The sequence below is a fragment of the Leucoraja erinacea genome, chromosome 27 (assembly GCF_028641065.1).
Source record: "Leucoraja erinacea ecotype New England chromosome 27, Leri_hhj_1, whole genome shotgun sequence".
Classification (NCBI taxonomy): Eukaryota; Metazoa; Chordata; class Chondrichthyes; order Rajiformes; family Rajidae; genus Leucoraja; species Leucoraja erinaceus.
Genome location: NC_073403.1, coordinates 391,974 through 405,069, shown reverse-complemented (window position 1 = coordinate 405,069; position 13,096 = coordinate 391,974).

Genomic DNA, 13,096 nt, shown 5'->3' with positions numbered 1-13,096 from the left:
CCTTACACACTGCAAAGCCGCACCGGTTATCACCGCGAATCCCTCGAACACCAGATATTGACCAAGGCGGCAGATGCGCATCTTGGCGCGGACATCTCTCAGGGGTCGGTTATGGAGAGACACTGGGTCTGTGCTCGGGTTGAGGGGCCGTGAGGCAGATAATTGAGGGGTTTATAGGGGGACTTACAGAGGGACGCGGACACAGTCAGGGGAAGAGATTCCAAGCGGATCCCCGAGGTGCATGGAGCTATGGATCGAGTTGCCAGAGGATGTAGTTGAGGCCGGGACACCCAATGCAAGCCACTTGGTCTTTAGATGGTGTTATAAGGTGCGCGCCGCGCTCTCATCTCACCGCTACTACCTGCTGCCGCTGCCGCTGGCCCAGGGCGGGGCCGGGTCCCGGGAGTCGGGTTCGGTCTCTGATCCTCGGGGTCCGGCTGGGGGGCACCACAGAAGTACTGCCCCAAACCGGCTGGCAAAGCTGGGGAACCAGCTTCATCTGGGCTCAGCCCAACGGCACTGGAAAACAGAAGGGCGACGCGAACATCGGGGGGTTCAACCCGGGGGGTGGGGACGGGGACGGGGACGGCCGGACGGGGGGACGGGGCGAGGGGGCGGGGGGCGGGGGGACGGGGGGGACGGGGGGACGGGGGGGGGGGAGACGGGGACGCCGGGGGCGGGAGGGGGGGGGGGGGGGGGGGGGGGGGGAGGGGGGGGGGGGGGAGGGGGGGGTGGGGGGGGGGGGGGGGGGGGGGGGGGGGTCAGTGCGCGGGGGCCCTGAGTGAGTTAGTTACCTGTGGACGGATGGCCCGGGATGGAATCGCAGCAACGCGGCCGGAGTCGGTCTCCGTTTTTCGGATCTGCGGAAAAAAGAGGCGGTTACTTCAGCGCTGACCCCCCCTGCCCTCACTCCCTGACCCCATATCCTCTGACCCCTCACCCCACCCTCTGACACTCACCCTAACCCCCAATAACCTTAAACCCCTCCCCGGTTCTAACCCTCGTCCCCCGCGGTGGGGATCAACGGCCGGGGCCCCGCGCGCTGCGCGGGGGGGAATTGGGGGGGGGGGGGGGGGGGGGGGTGGGGGGGGGTGAGTGGGGGGGTGGGGGGTGGGGGGGGGGGGTGGGGTGGGGGGTGGGGGGGGGGGGTGGGGGAGGGGGGGGGGGGGGGGGGGTGGGGGGGCGGGTGGGGGGGGGGGGGTGGGGGGTGGGGGGGTGGGGGAAGTGGGGGGGGGAGAGATGGGGCAGAGGTGGGGGGGGGGTGGTGTGGGGGGGGGGTGGAGATGGGGCAGAGTGGGGGGGGGGGGGGGGGGGGAGGGAGATGTTGGAGCCCCCGGTCCGGACTCACCCGCTCCCCTGCGCTGGCGCTCGGACAGTCGCTCACGGCCGGGACCGAGAATTTGATCCGCCTCCTGCCTTTGGGTTCCATGTCCCGCTCTCGCTGTTCTGCCGCCGTTCTATCCCGGTCTCGGTCCCGGTCTCAGTCGCGGTTCCCGACCTCTCTGTCCCCACTCCCGGTGTCTGCTGCTCTTGAACCGAGCGCTGAGAATGCGCGCTGTCTCCGCGGCAGCAGCAGGGGGTCGGGTTGGGTCGGGTCGGGTCGGGCGGCGGGGCAGCGCTCGGTAATGAGCCGACTGCGGGGAAGGAGCGGATCCCGCGGCGCGGTCATGCCGGGAGGCGGATTAGCGGAGCGGCGGGGATTGGACGTTGATCCGCGGTCGCTCCGGGAGCCGCAATTAGAGCAGCAGCGACCGCGCCGCCCGCAGGCATTTGCCCTGAATTACCCCGGCCCTGGTGGTCAACCCCCCCACCCTCCATCCACCCCCCCCCCCCCCCCACCACCCCCCCACCCCCCATCCCCCCCCTCCCCCCCCCCCCACCCCCCCCCCCCCCCCCCCCCCCCCTCCCCCCCCCCCCCCCCCCCCCCCCCCCCCCCCCCTCCCCCCCCCCCCACCCACCCCCCCCCCCCCCCCCCCCCCCCCCCCCCACCCCCACCCCCCCCCCCCCCCACCCCCCCCCCCCCCCCCCCCCCCCCCCCCCCCCCCCTCCCCCACCCCCCCCCCCCCCCCCCCCCCCCCCCCCCACCCCCCACCCCTCCCCCCCACCGTCCCCCCCCCTTCCTCCACCCCGCCCCCCCCACCGTCCCCCCCCTTCCCCCACCCCCCCCCCCAACCTCCAACTCCCCCTCCCCACAGCCCCCCCCTCTCCCCACCGTCCCCCCCCTCCCCCCACCCCCTCCCCCCCACCGTCCTCCCCCTTCCTCCACCCCTCCCCCCACCCCTCCATCCCTCTCCCGCTCCCCACTGCCCCCCCTTCACCCTCCACCCCCCTCCCCCCCATCCCCCTCAGCCCCCTCGCCCCTCCTCACCCCCCACCCTCACACCATTACAGCACGGAATGCCATTCGGCCAGTATATCCGTGCTGACCAGAGACGTTTCTCAGGCCAACCCGTAATGTACGCGCCGCACATACGTGACCTCCGGTTCCTAGTAAAAGTGGGGTCCCACAGCGCAGAAACCGGCTCTTCGGCCCACCATGCCCAGACTGGTCACCCGAGATTGGAAAACGTGGGCCAATGGGGAGAGGTGGGGATGGGATTGGGGGGGGGGGGGGGAATGTGGGGGGTGGGGGTGGGAGAGGTGGGAATGGGGGAGGGGGGCGGGAGAGGGGATGTGGGGGTTAGGCGAGGGGTGAGGAGGGTTGGGGTGGGAGGGGAATGTGGGGGGTGGGGATGGTGGGGGGGGGGGGGGCGGCGGGAGAGAGTGGGGCAATAACACTTCCTGATCGCGACTAGCTGCCTTGTGCTCATCCATTAATCCAGGTTTGAATGCGAGCCGTGTGGGAGAGGATGTTTCCCGCAGTTCGCTGGCCCGGTGGGAGCGCGAGTCCCGGCTTCGCTCCGCAGTCTTGCTCCATCTTACATGTTGCATTAGATAAAATATACAGATTTAGATTATTGCCGAACAACTTGCCTTGTATTTGGTTCCTTCATTTGAATGCTAATTATTATATAGAGAATTGGACGCTGTGTAAGTTGTATTAATATTTTATAAATAACTGAAACCCATTCAATGTTTTATTTTCTCGTTTTTTCTCAATCATCGATATTTCTAATCTCTGAAATGTTTAAGCGGAAAGTTGACAATAACATGATTATTATCAGAGTCTGGAGGACAGAATTGCAGACACAGAAAGCTGGAGTAACTCAGCGGGTCCGGCAGCATCTGTTGAGAGAAGGAATGGGTGACGTTTCGGGTCGAGATCCGTCTTCACGCCTTTCTTTAGACCGGGATGGTCTGAATTGGCATTTTCTCGGCCAAACCACCCACGCGCTCCCAACAATAAACGGGATTGGAAATAATAAACTCAATCCCAGGACATTCTCAATATCGAGCATGTGCCACGTGTTTATATTTACGAGAATGTTGACAGGACTTGAGGCCTGAGCTGGCGGGAGAGGTTGAGCAGGGAGTCTATTCCCCGGAAAGCGGGAGGGCGAGGAGTGATCTCAGATATAGCACCAAGGGATAGTGGGAGAGGGCATGAACGATTGAATGGCGGTGCTAGCTCGATGGGCCGAATGGCCTACTCATGCGCCTATTTTCTATGTGTCTATTTTTCTATATTATGGAGGTGTAAAAAAACAATAGATAGAGTGAACCGGTCTTTTACCCGGAGTAGGGGAATCAAGAACCAGCGGACATGGGTTTAATGCAAGGGGGGAAGATTTACGGCAGTTGTCAAGCAGGTAGTGCAGGTACAGCAGGCAGCGAAGAAAGCGAATTACATGTTGGCATTCATAACAAGAGGAGTTGAGTACAGGAGCAAAGAGGTCCTTCTGCAGTTGTACAGGGCCCTGGTGAGACCACACCTGGAGTATTGTGTGCAGTTTTGGTCTCCAAATTTGAGGAAGGACATTCTTGCTATTGAGGGAGTGCAGCATAGGTTCATCAGGTTAATTCCCGGGATGGCGGGACTGTCATATGCTGAGAGAATGGAGCGGCTGGGCTTGTACACTCTGGAATTTAGAAAGACCAGAGGGGATCTTGTTGAAACATATAAGATTATGAAGGATCTGGACACCTAGAGGCAGGAAACATGTTCCCGATGTTGGGGGAGTCCAGAACCAGGGGCCACAGTTTAAGAATAAGGGGTAAGCCATTTAGAGCAGAGATGAGGAAACACTTTTTCATACAGAGGGCTGTGAATCTGTTGAATTCTTTGCCTCAGAAGGCAGTGGGGGCCAATTCTCTAGATGCTTTCAAGAGAGAGTTAGATAGAGCTCTTAAAGGTAGCGGAGACAGGGGATATGGGGAGAAGGCAGGAATGGGGTACTGATTGTGGATGATCAGCCATGATCACAGTGAATGGTGGTGCAGGTTCGAAGGGCCGAATGGCCTCTACTCTGCACCTATTGTCAATTGTCTATTACGTGAGGGGCAACTTTTTCCACACAAGGGTGGTGGGTGTATGGAACGAGCTGCCAGAGGAGGTAGTTGAGGCTGTGACTATAACAACATTTAAAACACATTTGGACAGGTACATGAACAAGAAAGGTTTAGAGGTATAGTGGTCAAACGCGGGTAGGTGGGATTATTGTAGATGGGACACCTTGGTGAGTGTGGGCAAGTTGGGCCGAAGGGCCTGTTTCCACGCTCTGTGACTATGACAAATATGCAAAGTATCTGATTTACTGTAATTTTACATTTACAAATCATAAATACTTTAGCGATGGCAGAAATGTTTATTTACAACCACAGCATTTCACAGCACAGGCAGCTATTCGGCCCATCGAGCATGTGCCAGCCCTGTGACAGTACAACAGCTGACACCCCCGCTGTCTCGGGGTGGCCACGTGGGAATTTAGAAACCTTCTGAAAGTCCACATCTAACGTTTCTCAGGGTGGGGATGTCAAGGACTAGGGGGCGTGGCTTTCAGGTGAGGGGGGGGGGGGGGGGGTCGTTTAAAGGAGAAGTGGGGGCAACGTTTTACACAGAGGGGGGGGGGGGGGGAGGCAGGAACGATAGTGGCGTTTGAGAGCCTTGGGATCAGCACATGGATATGAGCGGGAGCGGGAGCCCTGGTTTAAATTTATGAGTCGTCCTTAAATACAGGAGAGGTGCCAGAGGACTGGAGGGTGGCAAATGTTGGGCCTCTTTTCAAGAAGGGCTGCAGGGAAAATGCTGGGAACTGTAGGCCGGTGAGATTAACATCTGTAGTTGGTAAGTTACTGGAGAGTATTCTGAGGGATAGGATATACAGGCATTTATTTGGGCAAGGGCCGATTAGGGACAGTCAGCATGGTCTTGTACGTGGGAAGTCGTGTCTCATAAATCTGATTGATTTTTTTGAAAACGTGAGCAAAAAGGTTGATGAGGGCAGAGCTGTAGATGTTGTGGACATGGACTTCAGTAACGTGTTCGACAAGGTGCCGCATGGTGGGCTGCTCTGGAAGGTTGGATCTCATGGGATCCACAGAGAGATAGCTGAATGGATAGCAAATTGTCTCCATGGAAGGAAGCAGAGGGTGATGGTGGAAGGTTGCTTCTCAGACTGGAGGCCTGTGACTAGTGGTGTACCTCAGGGTTCGGTGCTGGGCCCGTTACTGTTTGTCATCTACATCAATGATTTGGATGCAAACATACAGGGCAAGATGAGCAAGTTTGCTGATGTTACAAAAGTGAGTGGTTTTGCAGATAGTGAAGATGGTTGTGAACGATTGCAGCAGGATCTGGATCGATTGGCCAGGTGGGCGGAGGAATGGTTGATGGAATTTAATACAGAGAAGTGTGAGATGTTGCATTTTGGGATGTCGAACAAGGGCAGGACCTACACAGTAAATGGTAGATCTCCGGGTAGTGTTGTAGAGCAGAGGGATCTAGGAGTACAGGTGCAGGGTTCCTTGAAGGTGGAGTTGCAGGTAGATAAGGTGGTCAAAAAGGCTTCAGTCTGAGTATTGAATATAGAGGTTGGGCGGTCATGTTGCCGTTGGTGAGGCCGCATTTAGAATATTGTGTTTAGTTCTGGGCACCATGTTATTGGAAAGATATTGTCAAGCTTGAAAGGGTTCAGAAAAGATTCACGAGGATGTTGCCGGGACTAGAGGGTGTGAGCTATACTTCCTTCCGCCTACACTGACCCTCTCCCTCTCTCTTCCTGACCGCCCCTTCCCGAGATTCGCTCTTTCTCTTCGCCATTCGCCCTCCTCCCCCTCTCTATCTTTCCCCAATACCCGCCGCCGCTCTATGCGTGCCCCTGTTTATTCTCCAGTGTGTGCGGCTGACACACACACACACACACACACACACACACACACACACACACGATTCTGCATCTGTTACAAGGTTAGGTTTGTGGGATGTGTTAAAGAGGGAACTGCAGATGCTGGAGAATCGAAGGTTACACAGAAAAGCTGGAGAAACTCAGCGGGTGCAGCAGCATCTATGGAGCGAAGGAAATAGGCAACGTTTCGGGCCGAAACCCTTCTTCAGACTGATCAGGGGTGGGGGTGGGTGGGGACAAGAAAGGGAAAAGGAGGAGTAGCCGGAAGGCTGGAGGGTGGGAGGAGACAGCAGGGGAGCTGAGGAAGGGGAGGAGACAGCAAGGACTAACAGAATTGGGAGAAGTCGATGTTCATGCCCCGGGGTGCAGACTCCCCAAACGGAATATGAGGTGCTGTTCCTCCAATTTCCGGTGCTGCTCGCTGTGGCCATGGAGGAGACCCAGGACAGAGAGGTCAGAGGCGGAGTGGGAGGGGACATCTGAAATGTCCTCACTATTCAGGGAACGGGGGTTCCCCTCCTCCACCATAAATGAGGCTCGCACCAGGGTCTCTTCCATACCCCGCAACACTGCTCTCTCTCCCCATCCCTGCACTCACAACAAGGGCCGAGTCCCCCTAGTCCTCACCTTTCACCCCACCAGCCGTCACATACAAAAAATAATCCTCCGTCAGTTTCGCCACCTCCAACGTGACCCCACTACTGGCCACATCTTCCCATCTCCCCCCATATCTGCCTTCCGCAAAGACCGCTCCCTCCATAACTCCCTTGTCAATTCTTCCCTTCCCTCTCGGTCCACCCCCTCCCCGGGCACTTTCCCTTGCGGCCGCAGCAGATGCAACACTTGTCCCTTTACCTCCCCCCTCAACTCCTTTCAGGGACCCAAGCAATCGTTCCAGGTGCGACAGAGGTTTACCTGCATCTCTTCCAACCTCATCTATTGCGTCCGCTGCTCTAGATGTCAGCAGATCTATATCGGTGAGACCAAGCGGAGGTTGGGCGATCGTTTCGCCGAACACCTCCGCTCGGTCCGCAATAACCTAGCTGACCTCCCGGTGGCTCAGCACTTCAACTCCCCCTCCCACTCCGCCTCTGACCTCTCTGTCCTGGGTCTCCTCCATGGCCACAGCGAGCAGCACCGGAAATTGGAGGAACAGCACCTCATATTCCGTTTGGGGAGTCTGCACCCCGGGGGCATGAACATCGACTTCTCCCAATTCTGTTAGTCCTTGCTGTCTCCTCCCCTTCCTCAGCTCCCCTGCTGTCTCCTCCCACCCTCCAGCCTTCCGGCTACTCCTCCTTTTCCCTTTCTTGTCCCCACCCACCCCCACCCCTGATCAGTCTGAAGAAGGGTTTCGGCCCGAAACGTTGCCTATTTCCTTCGCTCCATAGATGCTGCTGCACCCGCTGAGTTTCTCCAGCTTTTCTGTGTAACCTAGGTTTGTGGGATGCTGTGTGTGCAGTGGAAGGGTCCGGCCCGAAGGTGGCGCATGTCCATGTTCCCCACCTGACCCGCTGAGTTACTCCAGCACTTTGTGTCTTTTTGCTGGATACGTTTTATTTGTTCCTTGGCCCCCTGTTTAACGAGGCCAGGGTCTTAAACCGGATAATTGACTCTGTGCCTCTCTCCGCAGCCGCTGCCCGGCATCCCGAGTGTTCCTCGTCTTCCCAGTGTCTAATAAATGTCAACACAGCGAGAAGTCCTGTCCCACTTCACAACCAACCATCTAAACACAGCGACAGATTAACAGCACGGGGTGAGGCCATTTGGCCCACCGCATCCGCGTTACTCAGCCCTATCCCATCTCCCAGTGCTGGGACTGCGGCGCTGCGGGTCACAGGTCCGAGCCCGCACCACATCCTGTGTTGGCTGTGATTAGATTCCTCACCCCCAGTCGGTTCCACCCCCCCCCCCCCATCATTGGGTGCCCACTGCCGAAGGGAATACGTTCGCTATATTTTGTTACTTGGCAAGGTTACATATTTGATTTAATCTCCTTTCAGATTTCAAATAAAACGACCAATCTCCTCACAGATCCAGTGTCCTTGCAACATCTGCACTGTTCCCCTGTGCACCGTCTCCAGTGCACTCACCCCTCTCGTGTTGCGGCGCCACCGCTGGAGGCAGAGTTCAAGCCGGGGTCTAACTAGTGTTGTCTGCGTTTCCCACACTCCCCCTCCGTCCTTTACACATCGCCCCATCTCCCCACCTCCCCACCTCCCCCTCCCCATCTCCCCACCTCCCCACCTCCCCATCACCCCATCTCCCCATCACCCCCTCCCCCCTCCCCCTCTCTCCCCCCTCCCCATATCTCCCCATCTCCCAATCTCCCCCTCCCCCTCCCCCACCTCCCCATCTCCCCCCTCCCCATCTCCTGCAGTTCTTTGCATCTACAGTGAAGAAATTCTGCCCGCTAAAACAACGCCCCTTCTCTCTCCCTCCCATCCTCTCCCACACCCCCCCCCCCCCACACCCCCTCCCATCCTCTCCCACCCCTCTCTTCTCCTCTCCTCGCCCCCTCCTCACATCTCTACTTCACCCCTTCTCTCCCCTAATCTCTGCTGATCTGTCCACCCTCTGCTCTTCACATCTTCACATTCTAGCTCCTCTCCTCTGCTCCTCCTCACACCAACAAGACAGACGGATACCCTGCACCATCCCAGCTGTCCGGGCTACAGCAGCGACTCAATGACTGGTGTCAGATGCTCCCCATCCGCCCAGTGTTCTCGCTGCCCAGACATGCGTGACAGGACGGTGCAGAGGGAGCGTCACTCAATGCCTGACCCTGGCAGTGTGAGTGTAGAGGGAGCGTCGTTCAGTGCCCGACCTGTGCTCGGCCAAAGTGCGCCGGGGTTGGACGCGCAGGAAGACACTTCACACACGGAGAGCGGCTGAGCTGGAGTATTCGGCACAACGCAGGGGTTTGTTGCCAGTGACTAAAACACAGGAGCTGCTCCACGAATGCCCTTACTCCCAGAAGAAAAAAATAAAGTTGAAACATCTGTTAATTTATAAACCAATTTAACCATGACTGGTTAATAAATGAGAAACAGCTGCCAACCCGGTCACATCCTGGCTTGGGTGAGCGAGAGACGGGGAGAGAGAGACTGAGGCCGAGTGGGAGAGGAAGGAGGAAGGGGGGAGGACAAGAAACCGAGAGAACAGCGTGTGAGGGAAACACAGTGGGGTCAGAGCAAGGGGGGGTACAGTGCACAGAGAGGGGTCGAGGGAGGAAGTGGGAGACAGGGGGAGAGTAGGAAGGGAAACAGGCGAGAAAACCAGATGCAGTCTGTGAGTCAGTGATGACTCTGGCGGTTTTTGTATCATTGCTCCAGTGCCCGCGATCACATTCTGTGGCCAGTTTATTCTTGGCCATTTTAATCTCCAGTCCAGGCGTGATGTGGCCAGTCAGCATGTTCTCTACACTACACTTGGAGACGTTTGATTGGGTGTTCGGTGAGTTGCCGAGTCTCCAAACGTCTGAGGAACCAGGGGCATTGGTGAGCTTTCACCAGGGCCGGCCGGAAGCCAATTGGACCAATAGCTCCCAATTGGGCCCCGCACCCGAGGCCGGCATCGCATTAATGTCCAGCAACGTGGCCGCAGCATAAAATGTGGAAATATAGGATGATATTGACAAGAAAACAGACAAGAGTGGTGTATTTGATTTAAATGATGTGGTTGGGTGGAGATGCGGGTCCACTGTACACGGGTTGTGAAGCGACTCACACAACAATCCAGGTTGCAAGCGGCATGTCAGTCTTGTGTACAAGAGGATGTGAGATCGTCGAGAAATCTTACTCCGGGTCCACGGGCGCCGTTGTGTTCACACCTGAACCAACGGCTACAGTTCTGAGTTTCACCCCAAGGAGGGGGCAGGAGGCTGAACGGTCTGGTTCACAGGACGGAGGGTTTGTGCGAGAGGAGAGGTGACACAGATCGGGCCTGTACTCTCTTGGGTTTTGAAGATTGAGAGGTGATTTCATTACAGGGCATACCGATAGATTCAGGAGCGGCAGTTCGCCTGTTGGCGAGCGGGACTAGCTCGGTTCGGCCACTTGGTCGGTTGGGCAAGTTGGGCCGAAGGGCCTGTTACCGAGCTAAACCCCTGTGAGTGGCAGAATCCGGGGGTTACCATCCAGGAACAGGATGAGACGAGGGTGGTGAATCTTTAGAAATAAACAACCCGCGGTTGCTGTTTATTCAAGGCAGCGACCAGTTTCTCCACGAGGAGTGCAGGGGAATGGCGCTGGGATAAAAATCAACCAACCATGCCGTCTTAAAGCTGCACAGCCTTGAAACGGGCCCTTCGGCCCAACGCACCCGTGCCAACCAAAGTGCCAAGCCGAGCTAGTTCCACTTGTCTGCGATTGGCCCATAATCTACCACACCTTGTGTGTTGGAAAGAACCACAGGTGCTGGTTTACACCAAAGATAGACACAAAATGCATCAAACTCAGCGGGTCAGGAATAAAGTCACCTATTCCTTTTCTCCAGAGATGCTGCCTGACCCACTGAGTTACTCCAGCATTTTATATAAATGGCTGCATCTTTCCTGCTAAACCATTTGAATCCATGTATCTGTACAAGGGTCTGTTAATGTCGTATTTGTACCAACTTCTTATGCAAATTCTTTCCGTGTAGGTATCACCCTCTGTGTGAAAAAGATTACATCTCAGATCCTTTTAAATCTTCCACTCTCACTTTAAACCCAAGTCTACTACTTTAAAAAAAAAGGCCAATCTCGGGGAAGAGATTGTGGCCATTCCACTTGTCTATGTCCCTTAGGTTTTTATAAATCTCTATAAGGTCACATCTCAGCCCCCTTCACTCCAGGGAATAAACCCAGTCTGTCCAGCTTCTTCTTGTCACTTAAACCACCCAGACACGGTTCCAAATTCCTCGTGAATCGTCTTGCATCTTTCCAGTTTAATAAAACCCCGTCTGATCTCATAGAATTACGGGGCGGCCACTAGTGGAACAATAATCTATTAATGATTTAATGTTGTCCTTTCTTAACTGAAAGTAAAATTCTGATCTGCCGCACTGTCCGTAAATGATACACCAATCCCTACAGCACCGGTGCGCCTCGCACAGTAACACTGTGACATGATCTAGTGCCGGCACTTTAACACCAGTATCGGCTTCTACCCCGTGTCAGTGAGAAGTACATCACACAGCGACTGTCTGGCGGTGAGATTGCCCCGCACTATAGCTCCCCCTGCTGTGCGGGGACACATGTACCTGGCCTAATTGGGGACAGGTGGGCGCTGGTGACGGTTCCACTCGCTGTGACCCACGGACACAAGATACTGTAGATGCTGACAGCCTGAAATATGTGACAACGTTAGAGAGACTCGGCAGGTCAGGCAGCAGCGTTGCCGTGTTCATGTTCACATCGATGACCTCTGGTGTAACCCTAAGTAATATCCTCGGCAGTATCTCCGTGAACCGCTCCTGCCTTCTCCCATCTGCCCCCCATATCTCCAGCACTGATCTGCCAATCTGCGCATTACTGCACAGATCAACACATACCTTCAGAATGAGCGCGGTGCTGATGCTGATGCTGGGCGGCTCTGACTCGAGCTGCGCCCGGCAGATGGCGAGGGATGTGGGCTGCCGCTGCCTGTCGCTGTGATTGGAGGAGGAGCGGAGAGACACCATCACTCAGACACATTGGCCCGCGACCAAGTCCCGGCTGCAGGTTTCCGAAACGTGTCCCTCTCACCCTGGGGACATGTTGGTGGGAACAATACGTGTTGTCAGCGCTGAGTGCAGACGGCGCGGCTGCCGAGCAAAGACAGAAATAGGAAGCGAGGTGTCGGTGAAAGAACGGCCTGAACTAACATATTCACAAAGATACAGTACTCAAACACACAGCAACCAGCACACACGTGTTCATGTGAACATAATGTCACATGTTTACACACACGACAATCATACAACATCGTCAGAGAGATACAACGTGAAAACAGACCCCTCGGCCTGACAAGTCCATGGCGACCCTCAACTGCCCATTTACACTAATCCTACATTAATCCCAATGTATTCCCCATATTCTCCCTCACTGTAACACTGATTACACCCCACACTGTAACATTGTAACACTGTAACACTGTAACCTCACTGTAACACTGTAACACTGTAACACCTGTAACACTCACTGTAACACTGTAACACTGTAACACTGTAACACTGTAATACCCCTCACTGTAACACTGTAACACTGTAACACTGTAACACTGTAACACCCCACACTGTAACACTGTAACATTGTAACACCCCACACTGTAACACTGTAACACTGTAACAGTGTAACACCCCACACTGTAACACTGTAACACTGTAACACCCCTCACTGTAACACTGTAACCACTGTAAACCTGTAACACCCTACACTGTAACACCTGTAACACTGTAACACTGTAACACTGTAACACTGTAACACTGTAACACTGTAACACTGTAACACCCTCCCTGTAACACTGTAACACCCCTCACTGTAACACTGTAACACCCCTCACTGTAACACTGTAACACCCCACACTGTAACACTGTAACACTGTAACATTGTAACACTGTAACCCACACTGTAACACTGTAACACTGTAACACTGTAACCCCTCACTGTAACACTGTAACACCCCTCACTGTAACACTGTAACACTGTAACACTGTAACACTAATACACCCCACACCACTCATTACGTCACTGATACACCATGTAGGGACACATTCACATTTACACACACAATCTCCATCACAATGCGTTTAATTACTATAAGTTAAGTAATTCTGGAGAGTCAAAAGAG